Source organism: Lissotriton vulgaris, chromosome 11, assembly GCF_964263255.1.
Source record: "Lissotriton vulgaris chromosome 11, aLisVul1.2, whole genome shotgun sequence".
NCBI classification, from domain to species: domain Eukaryota; kingdom Metazoa; phylum Chordata; class Amphibia; order Caudata; family Salamandridae; genus Lissotriton; species Lissotriton vulgaris.
In genome coordinates this window covers 212,393,462-212,416,038 of record NC_141699.1, presented here as the reverse complement: position 1 = coordinate 212,416,038, position 22,577 = coordinate 212,393,462, and positions in this window count along the sequence as shown.

The following is a 22,577-nucleotide window of genomic DNA, read 5'->3' as shown; positions in this document are numbered from 1 at the left end:
CCTTGCCAATGCTTGGCAAAAAGCTCGCAATGAACAGGACCCCTTGACTAGGACTTATCCCGCCTTTATAGAACAAAAGGTGCTGTTGTATAGATTAGCAAAACCAGATGGGGTCCCTCAGCTGTTGGTTACCGCAGGGTTTAGAGAACAAATACTTTTTTTCGCCCATGCACATCTATTGGCAGGTGGAGAGTGTGTACTCCATGAGGGATCACAATTGTGCTTGTTAGGATTAATATCCGTTCTTTAAAGTCGTCATACAGAGGACAGAACTATTTCAAGTTGCAGTGTAACATCTTTATTATTTTTTAGTGAGACATGGACAGCCGACACGTGTTTCGCCCCCTCTTGGCGAATTGCGCCAGGGCTTTCTCAAGGCTATTTCCACATATACAGCGTGTATTATTACTGTTTCCAATTTTGATAATATCCAAGATACAGAAAGTTCAATGCTCGAGGAGCAAGAGTTCTTCTGTGAGTTTTTTAGGCTGATAGTGCAGTTCGGTCCCTGCTCCCAGTCCTCGGTCTGTGGGTTAGTCCACTACCCCACTTGTTCCTGTTCCAAGTCCTCCATAACCAAGAAAGGGAATGTCCTGCAGAGTACTCAAAGGGCTAATGTGGAATCAGTGGTCGTGTCTTCCTGGCAGCTAGTCTCCCAGAGGTAATCTGACATCACCTGAGGTCTGGGTCTCTTGTTGTAGGAGCCGTGTACCTGCCCTGAAACATTTCTTTTTAACATTCTGTTTATTGTTTTCAGATTACACATACGTACATTTCTCATTGTCATCATAACACATTTCAGCGTGGGTCAAGAGCACTTTGCACATAGTTACATCACTACGCGATATATGACATACGCCCAATATCATCACATTTGGTATCACTTCACTGTGCCGGCTTTAGAGACCGCTTTCCTGAAACGCCATGTACTTCTTTAACAACATATCATCTGTCACACACTCATTAGTAGATATCCCACTTCCAACCCTATGCCTGTGTACAGTCTAAGAACAATATCTGTGTTGCCTCATCGCCCACTAATACACCATCACCCGATCCGCATCCCACCACAATGACTCAATCCACCTATAATTACACCTATTGTCACTCATCATTTAGTCAGTTCTTCAGTGTTATGGCTTATCTTTCGGGTTAATAATCAGATAACACGTCAGTGGGGCCCATATATCATTAGGTCTGGAAGATAATATTAGCATTTCTGCATATGTGGCGAGCTTCTCCTGACACGCTATCAAGTAATTCAGCCATGTCTTAAATTTAGGCTCCCGTCCCCTTCCCCATCTGCAGGCCACCCTCCTTTTGGCCATTAAAAGTGATATTGCTATGAATCTACGATGCTCTGCTTTTACTGGATTAACATACCCTAGTATCGCCCACAGAGGGTCTGGTTCCAACGGGGTATCAATCATTTTATGCAGTGCACTAAACACTTGAATCCAGTTTTCCTTAACACTCGGGCAGCCCCACGCCAAGTGTAAGAAATCAGCTCCCTCAGTGTGACATCTATCGCAGCTATCCTCTAGTCTAAGCTTGAATCTGCACATCTTAGCTGGAGTGTAGTACAGTCTGTGTAAAAACGTATCCATACTAATATAATAAAGAGAGAGCCCAAACCTTTGAGGCGGGTAATCTCAGGAACCACAGCACCAATCACAACACCCAATACAGCGTTAGAAAGGGCAGTTGCAGCAGAAGGACATAGGCTATGCAGACGCCGACCATATACATTTAAAAGGTAAAAGAACTGTGCCAGCAAAGTAGTCCCTTGTGGGCGTGTCTGCGTTGTGCTGTGGGCGTGTGCTGAGGGGATGACAGGCTGGGGGCGTGTGGTACGTTTCGCCCTTCATGCCATGTCTCATATCGTGTGTTAATCCCACCCTGCTCCCTTTAAATACCCCTGCACCCCATAATCATAACCCACCCTTACTCCTTAAAATACCCCAACACCCTTAAACACTAACCCATCTTAACCCTATAAATATACCCTGTACCCCAAAACCCAAACCTATCCCTAAACCATAAAAATACCCCTGTACTCCAAACCCAAACCTAGCCCTGAACCCTATAAATACCCCTGTACCTCAAAACACAAACCTACCCCTGAACCCTAAAAATACCTCTGTACCCCAAACCTAGCCCTGAACCCTAAAAATACCACTGTAACCCAAACCTACCCCTGAACCCTAAAATACCCCTGTACCCCAATTCCCAAACCTAGCCCTGAACCCTTAAAATACCACTGTACCCAAACCTACCCCTAAACCCTAAAAATACCCCAGTACCCCAAAACCCAAACCTAGCCCTGAACCCTAAAAATAACCCTGAACCCCAAAACCCAAACCTATCCCTAAACCCTAAAACTACCCCTGTACCCCTGTACCCCATAACCCAAAACTATATCTGAACCCTTAAAATACCCAAACACCCCAAAACATATACCTCAGTACCCCAAAACATATACCCCTCTACCCATACTTACCTTATCCAAACATTTAAAAAAAACATGCTTTTACCATTCATGCATTTACAACGAATTTTGTTGTAAATGTATGCATGGTATAAGCATATAAAATGTAATACCATGGCTTATAATGGCATTGCGGAGTCATGGTACTTTTGTAATGAAAGTATGCAGAGTGATGGTATGCGGAAAGAAAGTTGCAGAATAATGGGTGTTTACCCTCCCCCGGTAAGTACATTGGTGGCACGGCGGCCCACATCTCCAGCAACATACTCATATTTTTTCACCACCCATTTGAAAAATGCACAGGTCTCTCTCATTGATGGCCAGCACCGACATACACTTTTAGACATACCTCCCGCCACAAGTTCTAGAATTGCGAACTTTAGAGCTGGGGAGCTACGTTCGAATCTCGGCATCAGCTCAACATCCTGTGATTCCAGGCAAATCACTTTGTCTCCCCGTGCCTACCACAAATGAATGTGTTCTTCTGTGAATCGGAGTGTTTCACAGGCCTGTCACAGATAAGAAATGCTATCAAAACGAAATCCTACAAAACAATATACTACTGGCCGGCAGCAATTCATACCCGGACAACGTCGGGACGGGCTGCTAGTAGTGTATAATTCGGAGTCTACTACTCGCTGTTACTCTCTCTGTTTGTAAGCAGCAATTCTCCCATTGGTCATCTGTCAGAGCTGTGCCTAGTTCCTCCCCCATCACATACGCGAGTGTGTGTCAGGCCTCTCTCTCTGGGCATTTACTGATTTGTATAGTAAAGATACTAATCTCACGGGCCTGGCCTTTTCCAGTATGAGTTGTAGAGTTAGGCTCCTCTGGGAACTCCAGAGTTAGTGATCTTATACTTTGCCGTAGTCTAATGTACAAAAAGACATCTAGGGGTGTCCTCTGTCTCACTCGGCACATATGGTCAAGGGTACAAAATTTGCTCTAGTAGTCCAGGTCTCCCCAAAGAGCTATATTATTCTTTCGTTTAAATTTGTGAAACGTTTCTTCCTGCAGTAGTGTTATGTCTGGATGGTATGTTAGGGGCAACAGCGGCGAGTACAACAATGGTACCTCCAGCATTCTGGCAATCTTCTGCCAAGCCGCTATTGTGCAGTGAAGAGCATCGGGTCGTCTCTCTCTTACCCGTACGGGCATGTATAGCGCACCATCTATAGGTGTAGGGCAGAGGTCTTCAAACATTTGGATGCCGAGACCCCCTGTCAACATTTACAGGCGTAAGGACTCCTTCCTGACAAATTTCTAAACCTTTAGTCAGGGCTACTGGAATTTTGAGGCAGGTGAGTACCAAATTATGCCACAGGCTTGACTAAATTGTGTGAGTAGAATATTTTAATAATTTTCTGTGATGCTGCATATTTTGGGATAGCATTGCTTTATTATTTTGAAATTTTTTAAACACAGTAACACTGAGGAAAGATTTCACCCCATCAGTTCCAGTTTATAACCAAAATACAGCAATTAACATCAGAAAGATGTCATACTTTAAAATTCCTTACTTTATCAAAGGAACGGGGGGCCTAGGCTTACCAAATTTGCGGTTCTATTATTGGGCAGCAACCGTGATTAACAGTCAAGAACTTCTTCGAACTGAATTAGCAAATGTAGCATTACGGGGTGTGCAACCATCTATTTATAACCTATTGTTAGGTGAAAAAAACTCTGGATACCTATGGCGTCATCTACACGATAGCTATCACAAAAAAGTAAAATTTAAGCCGCTTCTACATTCTTTTCAAATATTGCAAAAAATAAGAAAACTAATGGATATTGGGCAAGTCTCATACTATACACTTTTTAAAGATAATCTTAATCTGCCCGCTATCTTTAGGGATAGCTGTATGAAGAAATGGGAAGCAGCCGGAATTACACACTTCGGCAATCTCTGTTCTTCTACGGGGCTTCACACATTTGAGGAACTAAGAATGAAATATCAAATTAACAACAGAGACTTCTTCAAATACCTACAAATACGGGACTACATAACCAAAAGAAATCTTTGTGAAATCATCAGCATTAAATGTGAGATATTTGAGACACTGTTGTCCAGTAAAGTTAACACCATTAGTGAAATATATATCCTATTAAGTAACTCGGCACCTGATGATATAGGAAAGATAGCCTCGAAATGGGAAAACAAAATTGGTATACCTCCGGCTGAAATTGAAAGAACAATGGCAATGTCACAAACTTATTTGTTATCAACTAAACTAAAAACGTAATTTTATAAAACCCTCTTTATATTATATTATACTCCTGACAAAATTGCAAAATGGGGCTCGGGTAAAGGAACATACTGTCCCCGGTGCCCCTTTCTGAATGCAGACTGTATACATATTTTTGCTACCTGTGACGGCCTATCCCAACTGAAACTTAATATTGAGAGGTTTATATCAGCGGTTGTGAAAAATCCCATCACTTTGACTATTGAAATGATGCTTCTAGGAGCGACTGACCCAAACTGGAATCGACAAGGGGCGGAATTTATATTTATGTCAATGGCTGTTTTTAGGATGTGTATTGCATCGGCCTAGTTAGATGAACTGGCACCCTCATTTCAGCAATGGCTCGCCAGATTACTAGCTGCATTTAAGTTGGAAATTACAATCTATAAAGGGAAAGGTAGAAGGAAACGCACTGCTGGTCTGAAAATCTGGGCTCCGCTACAGGAATGGTGTGACAATCAATGCAATAATAATAATAATAATAGGCACCTCCTTCAAACCTAACCTAGATCTATTGGTGTCACTCTTAGTGAAGTCTATATATGGGGTTTAACTATTAAACCAGGTAGTAACTGGACAGAGGAATTGGTAACTGCTCTTGTATTTAAATTTGAATTGACAAAGGCCTCTGTATTCTTATTTGAAGATTTTTATGCTGTGAAAATATTATATATGTGTCTAGTTTGATGTAGCTTGGTTTATTATTTTCAAATGCCAGCTTTGTGATTGATTTCAGGGCAAAACACACAGTTATTATACGATGCATAATGTGGTATTCATATTGTACATTTTTCCTTCTTTATCTTCTGTTTTCTTATAGAGGTCTGCCAGACTAAGGGGTAGGGGGAGGTTTAGGAGGGTTTGATGAACTTTCTCAGTGTAAATTTATGTATTCTATGATTTTATACAAAAATCAATAAAAATCATTTAAAAAAAAAAAGAAAGATGTCTAGTCAACCTTTGTGAAGGGCCTCCCACTCCGCAGGAATACGCGCTGCCACATTAGAAGGTCACCTGGCCATGTCCGGGAGCAGCAAGTGTCCCTTCAAACCCTGGCGGTCTTGTGCAGAGTTAAGCAGTTTACCCATGCCCCTTTCCTCTCATCCCTTCCTTCCATCCCTCTCTTCTCTCCTCTCCCAACCCCAGATCCCTCTCTCACATTGCAGGCAGATGGTTATTAGCCCCAGGACACCTTTTGGTAACAGTAGCGCACTACAAATGTAAATAATAATAGGCAGAAGCAGGGGCTCCACTAGACCCGAACTTCGGGAGGGTTTAACACTCCCAGCCAGGGCTGGCCCTAGCACTGGTCGCACACGGTGCACAGTCTTTCCACCTTCTCCATGAATTCCCTCACTACCACTCACCAACAATACACCTCATCTCTCTATAGCACCTGTCTGACAAAATACTCATAGTTCAATTCAATTCAAAAACTTTATTCGATCATTAATTAATAATCATAAAAGTACATACATACATAAGTAGTAAAAACATAAGGCTACAACTAATTTAAGAATAATTACGTATCAAGGAACATGTTATACCTCAAGCGTATCGCCTTTAAAATAAATACAGCAGTAAAAAAACAAATGTCCTGCAAATCAAGTCCAAATAGTAGCCCCATGGCCGATTCAATAGTGGATACATTATATTTTTTAAAAAGCGGTTTCAAATATATTTTTCGAAGGTGAAGATAAAAAGGGCATAACAATAGAAAGTGCTCTGCGCTTTGCTTTGTAGTCCCATCACATGGACAGGGGGCAGTAGTATAGGTTTTCATATCAGGATACGCGACAAGCAAATGAACAATCCCCATCCGTAATCTTGTCAAAACATATTGGTGGGATCGGATAGTAACCATTTTAAGGTATCCTGAGAATCCCATTTCTACCTTTTTATACCTATCGTAAAAAACATGTATGGAAAACAGAGCAGTGGCTACATTTCGCTTTACCATACTGACCCTCAAAAATTCATGTTTGAGCTCAGTCTTCGGGATGTCTATAACACTGAAAGGGTTATCACGCACAGTAAGATTAAAGACATCTTTAAATGCTCGAATAATATAATTAAGCCAGGGGATACCTACGGGAACATTTATCCATGTGGAGACAGTCTAAAATAATCTTTCTTGTGAAACCCGTCTGCTCCTTAGTCCATATAGATCTCCATACTAACAGTGGTCTTAAACTGATCAGGTCAGAAAGATGTTCCAGGCCAACCTCCTGATGGATCAGTTTTGTTGAAGCAGAAGATGGTAAACACAAGACTTTTTTGACAAATTTGTTTTCCTCCACTTGGAGCGTATTATTATTACAATGGCCCCACACACCTGAGCCATAAAGGGCCAGAGCAACACATTTATGGCGGTATAAATACAACATGTCGGGTATCCGCCTAGAGCCTAACATGGATGCAAACTTAAATATGCCAAAAGAACACTTGGCCATTTTAGCTCTTACATTGATCATTTCTGGCGCCCACATCCCCCCACTATTAAAGGTGATACCCAGGTAACAAAATTTGTCAACCACTTGTATAGTTTGATCCATAACTGTAAAGGGCCTTAGATTTTTGATTTTCTTACCGCAGGGCATTATAAAAGTTTTTGAATTATTAATTTTTAATTTTCTCCCATTAATAAAATCTACAAATTTGTTCATGAGTTTTTGCAACCCAAGAGGAGTTTGTGAGAGCAGAACCGCGTCATCCGCGTAGAGCAATATTGGGATGGGAAGGCCGTCAGCGGTCGGTGCATCTGCACTGACGGCCCGCAGTTCAGACTCAATTGCATTGATAAAAAGGGAGAAAAGAAGGGGAGCAAGGACACATCCCTGCCTAATACCAGAGCCCACCATGATACTAGGTGTACACTCCCCCGATTGCCCATAACGTATCTTAGCCGTCAAATTCCTGTATAATTGGGCCAAGAAATAAATAATATCCTGTGGAGCGCCCATATCCAATAAGGTTGACCACAGAAGGCCATGGTCAACCAGGTCGAAGGCGCTGATCAAGTCAGCAAAGCAAAGGAACAGCGAGCCTTGTTTAGCCCGTGTATATTTGCCTATAATGAGGTCCAGATTTATACACTGTTCTATAGTGCCTAACCCCTTACGGAATCCAAACTGGGAGTCCGCAAGGACCCCTTTTCCTTCAACCCATTCCTCCAAACGACTCAATAATACCCTACTCATAATTTTTAGGGAAGCAGTGAGGAGAGAAATCGGGCAATAGTTTTTTGCCTCGCCCCTCGCCCCTTTTTTGTAAACCGGGATAATGATGGATTCCCCCCAGGTCTGTGGAGCCGCAGTCATTGCAGCTGCATTAAAAACCTTGGTTAACAGTGGGCTCCAGATGGAAACCTCGGCTTTATAAAGGTTAACGGGTACCCCATCCGGGCCCGGTGCCTTTCCCCCCTTACTACACCGGATGGCAGCATCCACCTCGGAGACTGTGATGTTAAGAGGTAGGGGGGTGGTAGCCATGGCCTCCCTATCACCCCCTACAACTAGTCCTTCGGGGTTAAAAATACTAGAAAAATGAGCCACCCATTGTTCCTCAGTCACCTGAGCAGACATTACCGGGGCTTCTTCATTTTGAAGAAAGGGACTGTTGACAGTGGACCAAAAAAGCTTAGCATCCTTAAGATCCACTGCCATGGTCAGGTTATTCCAGGCCTCTTCCCTTAATTCCTGTTTCCTGTCCTTCAGATGAATTGTGTATTCCCTTCTCAGGGCCCTAACTGCTTCCTTATCCCTGGGTTTACATTTAAGAGCGGCTTTAAGTCTTTGTAGGGATTTTGTGCATTCCTTATTGAACCATCCCCTAATGTTCCTCGGGCCTTTCGGTTTTATACCAGTTAAGATTTTTGCAATATTTTTATTAATGATATCAAAACTAGCTAAAATATCGGCATTATCCTTATCGGGTTCAAGACAGCATTCCACCTCATCTATACAGGCTGACACTATGGTACATAGTAAACGTTCCTCATTTTGCCTACCCCATTTAATTCTTGGGCCATTAAGTCTATGTGGGACTACATCTGTCACTGTACCATGCAACACCTTAACCTTATCCCCCCACAAAGAAAGATACATTGTTAAACAGTTGTGGTCACTAAGGGCTAGGTCGACTATTACAGGTGAGGTACACAAAGCCATAATGCTGGAGGAGACGATGAGGTAATCGATGACCGTCGCACAGTTCCTACCAATAAAGGTCTGTACCGGATTTCCCTCACTGTCTACGCCAGGTAACATGATGCATAAATCCAATTTAAGCATAAAAGTGTTTAGAGATTCCCCATAGGCCGAATGTAGAAAGTGGGTCTGATCTTCCCCAACCTCCCCACCATACCCACACACCCTTTTGCCAACGAAGGGGCACATGTGAATGTTGAAATCTCCTCCCCACAAAATATCAAAGAGCACTCCACTACAACCACATAGCCTTTCCACCTCCGCATCAAGTTCATCAATCATAACTGTATTACTGACGTAAATAATTAATTTACTCTCTTAATTTCTATGCAGGTAAGTACTTAATCAATAATAACTCAATCGGAATGAAAAAAGACAGAGTCCGTGGTGTTAGAGTTTCTTAGGGGTTTTATTCCTTAAAAAGGAATGGTCGTGACCAGGATATCATGTTCTGACCACCACAGGGGTGTCAGAAGGGATAGAGCAAACTTTATTGACATTACATAGCTTATATACTTGATTTATACCATAGGAAGCAGTGTAGTAGGCGTAACAGCTGAGAGAAGACAAGATAACAGTATACACGTGTTGCTAGTACGTAATCAAGAGGCGTGAACTAGGCGTGTACCAGAGGTGTGTGCTAGAAACGTCACTGATAGGTGACGCAAGTGGGTGGCACCAAGGGGTGGTGCTAACAGAATTGTTGCAATGTCAGCAGAAATCGGAAGCTTGGATGCGCGCGCAGCTGCATGACGTGTGATTGGAGGGGTGCAGGGGACTTGACATTCACACTGACGGAAAGAGACAGAAGTCTGGCATGTCAGATCAACTTGTACTTCTATCATATCTGATATCTGATGTTTAGGAACCATACTATCTGGGCAGAAAGGTCTCTAGGGCAGAAGCTATTCTATGCTAACTGTGGATGCGTGTATAAGCGCCTAAGTGTCTGCATGAGAAGCGTGGGGGCACGAGGCCTTCCATGGAAGCATGGTAACAGAGGCTATGAATTACTTGCACTGAGACAGGTCGGCCCTTTGGCTCTGCAGCTGGAGAGGATGTTTACTGGAGCTAGTAGGCAGGAATGCATTTTCGAGGAGCGGAACAGATAACTCGAAGGTTATAGTCAGTCTTGGCAGAAAGCAGGCTAAGCTGAGCGCGAGGGGCCGCGCTGGAAGTAAGTCAGAGTTCACGGGTACAGAGGTAGCCTGGGCAGAGGCTGTCAGAGTCAGGAGCCAAAAAAGAGGTTCGATGGCAGAAATTCAGGGCCTACTCGGCCAGAGCAGGAAAACATGTAAAGTACACTACAAAAAGACGGTGGCATAGCATACTTAGGAACGGACTATATAATCCATTCATGGTGGATCTGAAAGAGGACAAGTTAACGTTGGACGCAAATGTATTTGCGTCTTCATAGCTGACACAGGAGGGAAGTTACATGCACTTTAAGCTGGTACATGGAGTCGGTGGGGTACGCGCTAGGGAACATAACATGACCAAAAATTTATATTTCCTCATTCCCTCCTTGTTCCCTACGGACCCTTCATGATATATCGATCCTCATGAATCGATCAGTTTGTTCTTGTAACATCATTTGTTCTTCTTTCTTTCGTTTACGTTTTGAGAGAAAACTGGAATGTTCAATACAAGACGTGGCACACAGTCCACAAATCGCTGGCCCACACTGCAGGCACAGGCAGCAACTGAATACTAGGACTAGGCCAATGCCTAGGAAGGATAGGATCTTCCATCCCCAAGCTGTTAACGTTGTCCAGAACCAACCGGACCAAGTCCAGGTGCCTGGATTCTGATGTATCTGATTTGCAATTTTATGGAGACGGGTGATAGCTTGATATACAGATGGTGCGTTTTGTGGTATGAAAACACAGCAACTTGACCCGATGACCTTACAGGCTCCACCTCTATCTGCCAAGATGACGTCAATAACAAGACGATTCTGAAGGACAACAACCCGCATGGCGGACTGCTCTTCTGTTAAGTTACCTAAGGCAGAGGCAGTTTCATTCACTACTGCTTCAAGTGTTCTAGTTAATCTGCGTATTAATTTACTATTCTGGACAGGTCCTAAAAAGAAGAAGAATCCTTTATTAAAGTCGGTGTACTGTTCCCATGCCGTTTCTGTGTAGTCGACAAGTGGGATATCTCTTCTGGGTCTATTCTTTACTAGATTGGTGTTTCTATGGTAGTCAGGTGGGGCTAGGAAAACAGGTGGCAGAAGGAATGCAATGTAACAGGTACCATCCCAATCTGGAGGTAGACGTATGTATGCGGTATGACCACAAACAAAGTAAGAATGACTAATAGCTTTGAAGGACGATTTTCCATGATCACTGAATTCGACCACAGTAGTGCATTTACTATGACCTAAGTGTACTGAGCCTTTCTTCTTGATACATAATTCACCAGTGACTGGCAATACTGACATAATGGGTAGAACTGGTGCAGCTTCGGATTCAACAGTGAGAATCATGAGGCTAATTGTATAATTACCTAATCCATACACTTCATTTTCTAGATCAGTTCCTATTCTAGTGGGGAGTCCCTCCTTATCTGGGTAACAGACGTCTAGCAGGACCAAGTTCAGGTTTCCCCAAACCCAGCCCCCATCGAAAACAGCAATATCAGGATCTAAGGAGTTAATTATTTTAAACCATGCTCCGCAGGAGCCATTGTGAGTGAATGGGTACGGAAAGAGGGGCAGAGCTCCCTTGTAATTCTGGTAGGGAGGGAGTCGGCCACATATCCAGCAATTTGTAGCATTGTTAGTTTGATGAGAATGATGTAGCATACTAATGAATGTATTGTTGCGCAGCGCAAGTCTGTAGGAAAGCTCGTGTGGAGGTAACTCACTAAAAGTGTGTTCAGCAGATACATTATAGGCAGATTGTTCACGCTTGAAAATAGGGTAATAGATAGGTAAAACGATGCTAGTAATAATAATTAAAATACTCAGAATAAACATGATTAATAGTGTCACTATACAGTGACTATGAAGTGATTTACAGTATGTACGTTTCTTGGCTTCTCTCTCTCTCTCTCTATCTCGATCTAGGGGATACATGTCAGAAACTATTTAACCGATTCACCTAGGGGAGGACTTAAACAATTAAACTGTCTGACTTGCTAGATCGGAGTTTCATGCGATAACTTTCTTGAGGAGTTTTTTCTCGTTCAGATTCTGTAAAGTCTTTTTGTTCGACACAGTCTTTGGTGGGGGTGGACGAGTCTCGATCAGGTTTCAGTCCAGAGAATTTTTTCACATGACTCGTGTGAACCCACCCCTTTCTCCCTTCGATTTTCACGGCCGTCCTTGTGGTGAGAAGAACGGTCTTCGGGGACTTCCAGCGGGGCTCCAGCGGACTCTTTCTGTCGAAGTTGCGAACTAGCACAATGTCGCCAGGACGGACGTCGTGCGGCTTTACATCAGTGTTGTCAGGGAAGGCTGCGGCAACCTGTGAACGACATGATTGGAGTGCAGACATCAAGGAGGCAAGGTAATCTGTCAACATATTACAATCAACATCAGTAATCTTTTTCGGAATGGGCGTCCCCCACATATTCGGTGGTCTGCCAAAGACCACCTCGTACGGGGATAGCCCTGATCTCGAATGGGCGACCATTCTCATGTAGAATAGTGCCACTGGCAGGGCGACTATCCAGTCGACCCCTTTCTCCTGACATATTTTGGCAAGGCGGATCTTTAGTGTCTGGTTATGCCTTTCTACAAGGCCTGCGGCTTCGGGATGTCGGACACAATGGAACTTCCACTGGTATCCCAGTAATAAAGAAACTTCTTTCATTAATGCAGATGAGAATGGCTGACCGTTATCTGAGTACACGACACGAGGCAAGCCGTATCGTGGGAAGAATTCACGAACCAGCTGCTTGGCAGTGGTCGGAGCAGTGTAATCTGGGACTGGGTATGCTTCGGTCCAGCGGGACAGAGCACAGACAACTACGAGAACATATTTAAATCCTCGACAACGGTCCATCTGGATATAATCCATCTGGAGGACTTCAAAAGGGTGATCGGGAGGATAAAATCCACCTTGCTCTACAGGGACGCTTTTTCCTGGATTGAACTGACAACAGATCATGCAAGTACGCACTTTCTGTTTTGCGGCTGCTCGTAAGTGTTTATTGTTCCAGAGATTTTGTAAACTGTCTAACATCGCTTTCTCTCCTAGATGTGCAGGACTATGTGCTGTATTTATCATGACTTGAACCATAGAGTCAGGGAGAAACCATGTAGATTTTCCCTTCGTCATCCAACCTTGATCTGTCTGGATCCCTCCTAGTTCAATCCATTTCTTTATTTCTTCTGGAGTAGCATGTGTCTGAATGTCGATAACATCTAGTGTGGGATCCCTGACTGTCATACAGTTTGTCAGTTCTGTTGTCTTTGTCGTATCAGTTGTCTGAGTGTGAGTCAGTGCTGTATGTTTTGCTGTCTGATCTGCCAGGTCGTTACCCTGGGAAACAGAATCTGTGACTTTAGTATGTGCTTTACACTTCATGACGGATATGGCTGAAGGCAGATGTATTGCTTCTAACAGTGCTTGAATGAGGGGACCGTGTTGAATCTTGGCACCATGAGAGGTCAGAAAACCTCGTTCTTGCCATAGCATGCCGAAGTCGTGTACAACTCCGAACGCATAACGGGAATCAGTGTATATGTTGACATTTCTGTTCTTGGCTAGAATACAGGCTCGGGTCAGAGCGATGAGCTCTGCCGCTTGAGCAGACAGTGTATCAATACGATGTGTTTCTTTAACTTCAGTTTCAGTGGTCACGGCATACGCGACCACTAACTCTCCTGTACTTGTTCTCATGCATGAACCGTCCACATAAAGTGTCAGGTCTGGATTTGCCAACGGGACATCTGTTAAATCTCGTCGGGGCTTTGTTACTGCATTAATGATCTCTATGCAATCATGCGGAGCTGGATCTGTCATAATTGTAGGTAACAGTGTTGCTGGATTCAAGATACTGCAACGTCTGATTTCTATGTGTGGCTGGAATAGTGTCAATTCGTAACCTGTCAGTCGTGCTATAGTCAAGTGTTGAGTCTGGGTTCTGTTTAAAAGAACCTCTACAGAATGTGGAACTTGTACTGTTAACTGATGACCTAAAACAATTGAATCACTTTGTCTGATTGCTAGCGCTGTTGCTGCTACTGACTTTAAGCACGCAGGGAGTGCCTGGGCTACTGAATCCAATGTACTTGAAAAATAAGCGCAAGGCTTATGTGAACCTGCTTGATCTTGAGTGAGGACAGACAATGCTGTACCGTCACGTTCTGTAACAAAAAGTGTAAACGGTTTGCTGTAACATGGTGTCGCTAAAACTGGTGCTTGGCATAATGCTTTCTTTAATTCCTCAAAGGCTTGTGTATGTTCCTGAGTCCAAGGGAGGGCAATCGACGTTGCTGCCTCCTGCGTCGTTAACTGGATGAGTGGTTTAGCTAGAAATGCATATTGAGGAATCCATTGTCTGCAGTACGAGGTGAGGCCTATAAAGGCCCGCACTTCCTTTTGTGTCTGGGGTCGTGGCATGTTTACAATTAACTGAATGCGATCGGGAGTGAGCTGTCTCCCCACTTTGGACAGCAAGTGACCCAAGTACACAACTTGCTGAACACAGAATTGTAACTTCGAAGGAGACACCTTGTGTCCCTTGTCGGCCAGGAAATGTAAAACTGTCAATGACGCTTGTTCACATTCGGGCTCACTTCGTGCGGTGATCAGTAGATCATCGACGTATTGCAGTAAAGCGGTGTTAACTGGCATTTGAATACAATCTAGTTGTCTTTTCAGTGCTTGACTATAGATGCTGGGGCTTTCTGTGAATCCTTGAGGTGCGCGGGAAAATTTGAAACTTCGTCCATTTAAACTGAATCCGAAGAGATATTGGCTCTCCGGATCAATAGGCACACTGAAGAAAGCGTTCTTGAGGTCAATTACAGTAAAGAACGTTGCTTCTGAATCAATAGCAGTCAATAGGGAAGAGATATCGGGGACCACAGGGTACTGTGGTACAATGCATTTGTTCAGTTCTCGAAGATCAATCACCAGCCGATATACTGGCGGTGCATTGGGGTCTGTACGTTTAAGAATTGGAATGATAGGTGAATTACAGATATTGGCGTCGGTCTCTACGACCACTCCCTGGGCAATTAGCTCTTCAATGATTTTCAGTAAAGCCACTACAGCATCGGGTGGTAACTTGTATTGTCTGATTCTGGGTAGGACAACTCCTGTCTTGAGTGTAACACGATATGGAGTGATATGCATACAACCTACATCAGCTGGGCCTTTTGCCCATAGGTGATCTGGTACATTTTTCAATCTGACATCAAATTCTCGTAAAACATAATGACCCTTGAAATCCCGTAGAAAGAGTCTAACTCCCTCCGGGGAACAGCATATTATGGCTCCTAGAGCCTTCAGTGTTTTAATTCCTAACAGATTTTCTGGGCATGATTTCGTAAGTAACAAATCTGTAACTCGGGATAATGGACCCACAGCTAATGGTACTGGTTCCGATACTTCATTTACAATAGGCTGTCCTGAAAAACCAAGGGAAACATTCTGTGAGCCTGAGAGGGGTGCCCCTGGGACTTCATTATGACTGATTGTAGTGCGACTTGCCCCTGTGTCAATTAAAAACTTTCTGTCTTTTCCCAATACGTGACTGTGTACATAAGGACCTTCTTGATCTACAGGAATTTCAATAAGAGGCAAACCACCTTCCCTCTCTAGGCTGTTTCATGTATATCGGGGGTAATCTGGATATGCAGATTGGGCATACTGGTACATCTGTTGTGAAACTTGCTGAGTCGCGGCAATGGGCTGTGGCTGCGGTACTGCTACTGTCTGCGCTGTGTGGGATGGAGCATGCATAGGCTGTGTGTTCTGCATTGGCTGTTCGCTCTGTGAGGTCTGTTGATGCCCATGTTCATGTCTAGGTGGATGCGGTCTTTCTTTAGTTTTTCCTGTTGCTATGTTATGTTTCAGGACTGGGCATTCATGTACATAGTGACCTGGCTGCTTGCAGTAATTGCACGTTCCCTTAACGGGAGCTGTAGAGTGATTTGTCTGGGTCCCACCCTTTCTCTGACCGTCGGCTGGGACCGTCTGAGCTACTAACATTTTCATTTTCGTGTCTTTCATACGTTTCTGTTCCTGATCTTGTTCTTCTCTAATTCTGTTCTGATGATATTGTAACATTTGTAACATCTGGGATGGCGTATTTGCCTGCCAAGTACTTTCAACTTTGTACACTCTATTTTTAACTAATGGTAGGGAATTCTCGACTAATTTTGATACAAAAAGGTGTGGATATGATTCGCTGCTAGGTTGTAGGCCACTATTTAAAATGAAACATTTCTCGAATCTTGAATAGAAGTCACTAGTATCTTCATCTTGTTTCTGTTTACAGGACGAGATTGCGTCCCAATCTTCCTTTCTAGTTGTCAATAATCTTGGCAAAACCTGTACTATTAATCCGGGTAATGCTTTAGTCCTATCCCCAAGGCCTAACCCTGGGATCCGTTTGCTTTCTTCGTCTTCTATTTCTGCCCATGCTATCTTTGCCTCCCCCACCTCCCAATCTTTTTCCTTTAATTTCTCGTAAATGCCCGTGGGCAACAGTACTTTTAACATTTTCATAATATCATCATACTTGTAATCCCCCATGAGTAACATGTCTTTGAGCTCTCTGTGAAAACCTGCAGGGTCTTTATCGTGACATGGGACTAATTTCTTCATTTCTAACAGTTCTAACTTAGTCAGTGGTGTGTGAACATACACACGCTTCAAGACGTGATCCGTACCCATAACTGGGTGTACTTCTCGTAAGGGGTTCTGACTTTCAATGCCACTACCGCATTGCATGTGGTACGTTTTTCTTTCTGGAGGCGGGGCGGGAACATATTCAGAGCTTATGAAGGTGTTATATTTATGTCGTTGTTCTAGAATTATTTGTATTAACTTGGTGCTGAAACCTCTCCATCTATCCATGAGTAGGGCTTCTAATGTTTCGTGTAAGGGACCTGGGTCGGAATGGTGGTTTCTGTACTTGATGAGGAGGTGTTGAATCATGTATACACCTGCTATTTTCTGCTCGTCTGGGGAAAGGTTCAAGAATGTCTGTGCTAACGTATCATCATGATATATGTCTGGGTTTTCGGCCCATAACACGGCTGACCGGGCTAGTTCCTGTTCATCCATAGAATTGAGTACATGGTACCCCATTCGGTCTCGAAGCCTTTTATCAGTTTCCTGGAACTGATGTTCAGAAGAATTCGGGTTTGTTAAAGCAGAGAGAAAAACTCTCTTGTTTTCCGGACGGATGCCTTTCCTAAGGTAGTTTCCCTTACCTACATACGCTATAGTATCTGTAGTCCTTCCTTGTTCTGCAAGTTCTTCTTCCTCCTCGGAGGAAGCTTTGTCATTCCCTTTCTGGTGTGCCGTTATCACTGCCCTTCTAATTTTCTGGTACATACTGGCTATGCAAGCCCCCCTGTCATGTTTTCCTTCGGCTATATTTTGACCCCACTTGGTTAGTGCATCTAATTCACTCTGATCTGTCTCAGGCCGGTCTCGTTCTCTTATTAGACAATTTATGAAAAATCGTAATATCTGTGCTTGAATGTCAACTTTCTGTTTATCCATGGCATCCTTGATACTGTCAGGGTCTTTCCCTGTCTGAACAAACTCATATATTCTATCTAACCGTTCCTTCATTCCTACATAGCATAGCAAGATTTCAGTGGCAGATCTTAATCGTAGTGATGCCAATATCATTAGATCGTTTTTTCCGGGTACTGGATCATATCTGCAAACTGACATGTTTTCCTTTAATGCGTCAAGGCGGGGGGACTGGAACGTGAGAGGACTCTGCGTGTCCCTGAAATTGAATCTGCGTGTTAATGGCGGGGTCCGAGGACCCGCAGTCGCACCTCCTGAAGCGGATGCTTGGGCATTATCTCCCTGCGGAGTCTGGATCTGAACTTGAATTTGTCGTTTAGTAGGATCAGGTAGGACTTGTTTCGGTAGGTCAATCTTGGGTGCGGGAAGTGGCGGAGCTGGCGGAACAGGGGAGGTCTGTCGCGGTACTGGTGGAACATGATCTGGGGGCGTAGTGCCACCCCCGTCCCTGTCAGTGGGCAGGGCACGAACAGGCAGATTGGCGTAAGCTGGTGCTACATCCTCTAAATATGAATTTAGGAATATGTCTTTAGTAGTTTTATGCATTACTTTAGTTGGAACTAATGGTGGCGGTAAGTTTTTCGGTATTTCTGATAGGCCTTCAGATGTGCCTTCGGCCGCGAGATACATTCCGTTTACAAGATTGTTTCGGGCACGGTCTATTTGTTCTGTTTTTACTCGGATCCCTTCAATAACTAATTCATTTTCTTGGGCTTTTTCTGATTCCTTAAGTCTGTCCTCTCTACGGAGTGCTTTCTCAGCACGCTTATGGGATTCCTTACGCCAGAATTCTATGGCGTCTTTCTGGGATTGTCTAGCTTTCTTTTTCCATAATGCTTCTTCTACCTTCATGATGCACTCGGCATCCCATGTTCCGGTAACAGGCCATCTGTGTCTTTCGTCTAGGTACTTGGTGTAATCGGCCCATAAATCTAAATATAATATGGCATCTAGGCCATGTTTGTGGTACATAAAGTTACCTGGAGTGTCCCTAGGGGGAATAGGAATTTCTTCCTCCAGTATCCCTTTCCTAGTTCCTATCTGCTTTAATTTGTTGAAAAACGGCATTTTGCTTACTTATTACTGAATGCTCAATCCTTATTCCTTAATACTCTTGACAGCTAGTTTATACGAGAAACACAATAATACACATTTAGACAGTCACATTCATACCACGACATTAATCACATAAGAACATTTAAGACATAGATGACTACCCCCCTATACTGGATGTACTGCTCAACAGTACAGATACACTGGTGTAACAGTGCAAAAATTCGGAATACTAGATATACTGCTAAACAGTACAGATACACTGCCTAAAAACAGTGCAGACCGGACTTGCGTACCCAAACCCGTCTAGATACGACCCAGCAATGGTACTCACCGGGAAGCACGGAAACAGAAGGCCTCGGAAAACTCGACTGGACTCGACTCGGTACTTCGGAAAACTTCGGAAAACTTCGGAAACCTGGTGGGCCTCTTGACACCTCGGACCTTGCTTCTTTCGACTAGGCTCTGGTCGGGATCCTCCGCACTCCTCACCGCCTCGTCTGGGCACTGATCGCAGTCTTCGTCACCTCCTTGGGTCAGAGGGAGATGCAGGAAATCCTGCCGGTACGCGTAGGTTCCGTCTAACTGACGGCAGGGGACAGAGCTTGCAATGCGCCAACCGGCGCGTGAGGTGGGGGAGGGGTCCCTGTTCGGGCGCCAAAATGACGTAAATAATTAATTTACTCTCTTAATTTCTATGCAGGTAAGTACTTAATCAATAATAACTCAATCGGAATGAAAAAAGACAGAGTCCGTGGTGTTAGAGTTTCTTAGGGGTTTTATTCCTTAAAAAGGAATGGTCGTGACCAGGATATCATGTTCTGACCACCACAGGGGTGTCAGAAGGGATAGAGCAAACTTTATTGACATTACATAGCTTATATACTTGATTTATACCATAGGAAGCAGTGTAGTAGGCGTAACAGCTGAGAGAAGACAAGATAACAGTATACACGTGTTGCTAGTACGTAATCAAGAGGCGTGAACTAGGCGTGTACCAGAGGTGTGTGCTAGAAACGTCACTGATAGGTGACGCAAGTGGGTGGCACCAAGGGGTGGTGCTAACAGAATTGTTGCAATGTCAGCAGAAATCGGAAGCTTGGATGCGCGCGCAGCTGCATGACGTGTGATTGGAGGGGTGCAGGGGACTTGACATTCACACTGACGGAAAGAGACAGAAGTCTGGCATGTCAGATCAACTTGTACTTCTATCATATCTGATATCTGATGTTTAGGAACCATACTATCTGGGCAGAAAGGTCTCTAGGGCAGAAGCTATTCTATGCTAACTGTGGATGCGTGTATAAGCGCCTAAGTGTCTGCATGAGAAGCGTGGGGGCACGAGGCCTTCCATGGAAGCATGGTAACAGAGGCTATGAATTACTTGCACTGAGACAGGTCGGCCCTTTGGCTCTGCAGCTGGAGAGGATGTTTACTGGAGCTAGTAGGCAGGAATGCATTTTCGAGGAGCGGAACAGATAACTCGAAGGTTATAGTCAGTCTTGGCAGAAAGCAGGCTAAGCTGAGCGCGAGGGGCCGCGCTGGAAGTAAGTCAGAGTTCACGGGTACAGAGGTAGCCTGGGCAGAGGCTGTCAGAGTCAGGAGCCAAAAAAGAGGTTCGATGGCAGAAATTCAGGGCCTACTCGGCCAGAGCAGGAAAACATGTAAAGTACACTACAAAAAGACGGTGGCATAGCATACTTAGGAACGGACTATATAATCCATTCATGGTGGATCTGAAAGAGGACAAGTTAACGTTGGACGCAAATGTATTTGCGTCTTCATAGCTGACACAGGAGGGAAGTTACATGCACTTTAAGCTGGTACATGGAGTCGGTGGGGTACGCGCTAGGGAACATAACATGACCAAAAATTTATATTTGGGTAAAGACATTGTTATAGTGATTTATTACTGGGACATTTCGCCCATTCCTGTATTGTACCCATAACAACTGTGAGTGCAGACCAACAGTCCGGTGGATTTTCACTTGAACCGGTAGCCTCACAGAGAGCAGTATCACCATCCCACCACTGGCTCTCCCCCTGTTGGATGGCTGTGCATGACAGTTATAAGCAGCATACCCTGCTCTTATATTTAAATTTGAATTGACAAAGGCCTCTGTATTCTTATTTGAAGATTTTTATGCTGTGAAAATATTATACATGTGTCTAGTTTGATGTAGCTTGGTTTATTATTTTCAAATGCCAGCTTTGTGATTGATTTCAGGGCAAAACACACAGTTATTATACGATGCATAATGTGGTATTCATATTGTACATTTTTCCTTCTTTATCTTCTGTTTTCTTATAGAGGTCTGCCAGACTAAGGGGTAGGGGGAGGTTTAGGAGGGTTTGAAGAACTTTCTCAGTGTAAATTTATGTATTCTATGATTTTATACAAAAATCAATAAAAATCATTTAAAAAAAAAAAGAAAGATGTCTAGTCAACCTTTGTGAAGGGCCTCCTACTCCGCAGGAATATGCGCTGCCACATTAGAAGATCACCTGGCCATGTCCGGGAGCAGCAAGTGTCCCTTCAAACCCTGGCGGTCTTGTGCAGAGTTAAGCAGTTTACCCATGCCCCTTTCCACTCATCCCTTCCTTCCATCCCTCTCTTCTCTCCTCTCCCAACCCCAGATCCCTCTCTCACATTGCAGGCAGATGGTTATTAGCCCCAGGACACCTTTTGGTAACAGTAGCGCACTACAAATGTAAATAATAATATGCAGAAGCAGGGGCTCCACTAGACCCGAACTTCGGGGGGGTTTAACACTCCCAGCCAGGGCTGGCCCTAGCACTGGTCGCACACGGTGCACAGTCTTTCCACCTTCTCCATGAATTCCCTCACTACCACTCACCAACAATACACCTCATCTCTCTATAGCACCTGTCTTACAAAATACTCATAGTTTACTCACACTCACTTCTGTGATGTGAATGGTACATCTTCTGTGTACCAGATACTTTAACCTTCTGCACTGTGTGGGTGACAAGAGTGCCCATGTGACTTCACGGAGAGCAATGCAACAGTGTGAGAGTAGGGTAAAAGGAGTGACTAAAGGTTGAGTGAGGTGACCATATGAATTTGGGTTTTGCTGTAAGTGCAGAGTGGGACAAATTAGAGCATGGTTAGTGATGGCCTTGTTTGAGTGAGCTACAAATTGATCAGTGAGGGGGGGACAGGTGAGTGAAGTGTCACATGAGTACAGGATGAGAAGTGTGCTCGTGTGACTGCAAGGTGAGGAACAGAGTGAACAATGCAAGCATATTTTTAGTGCAGAGTGATCACTGTGAGACCAGGGTGAGCGGGTGAATATTGTGAGTGCATGGTGATCAGTGTGGGTGCATTGTGATCACTGAGTACATTATGATCACTGTGAGTGCAGGGTGAGCGGGTGAATGTTGTGAGTGCATGGTGATCAGTGTGAGTGCATTGTGATCAGTGTGAGTGCATTGTGATCACTGTGAGTGCAGGGAGAGCGGGTGAATGTGAGTGCATGGTGATCAGTGTGAGTGCATGGTGATCAGTGTGAGTGCATTGTGATCACTGTGAGTGCAGGGTGAGCGGGTGAATGGTGTGAGTGCATTGTGATCATTGTGAGTGCATTGTGATCAGTGTGAGCGCATGGTGATCAGTGTGAGTGCACAGTGATCAGTGTGAGTGCACAGTGATCAGTGTGAGTGCACAGTGATCAGTGTGAGTGCACGGTGATCAGTGTGAGTGCAGGGTGAGCAGGTGAATAGTGTGAGTGCATGGTGATTAGTGTGAGTGCCTTGTGATCAGTGTGAGTGCATTGTGATCAGTGTGAGTGCATTGTGATCAGTGTGAGAGCATTGTGATCAGTGTGAG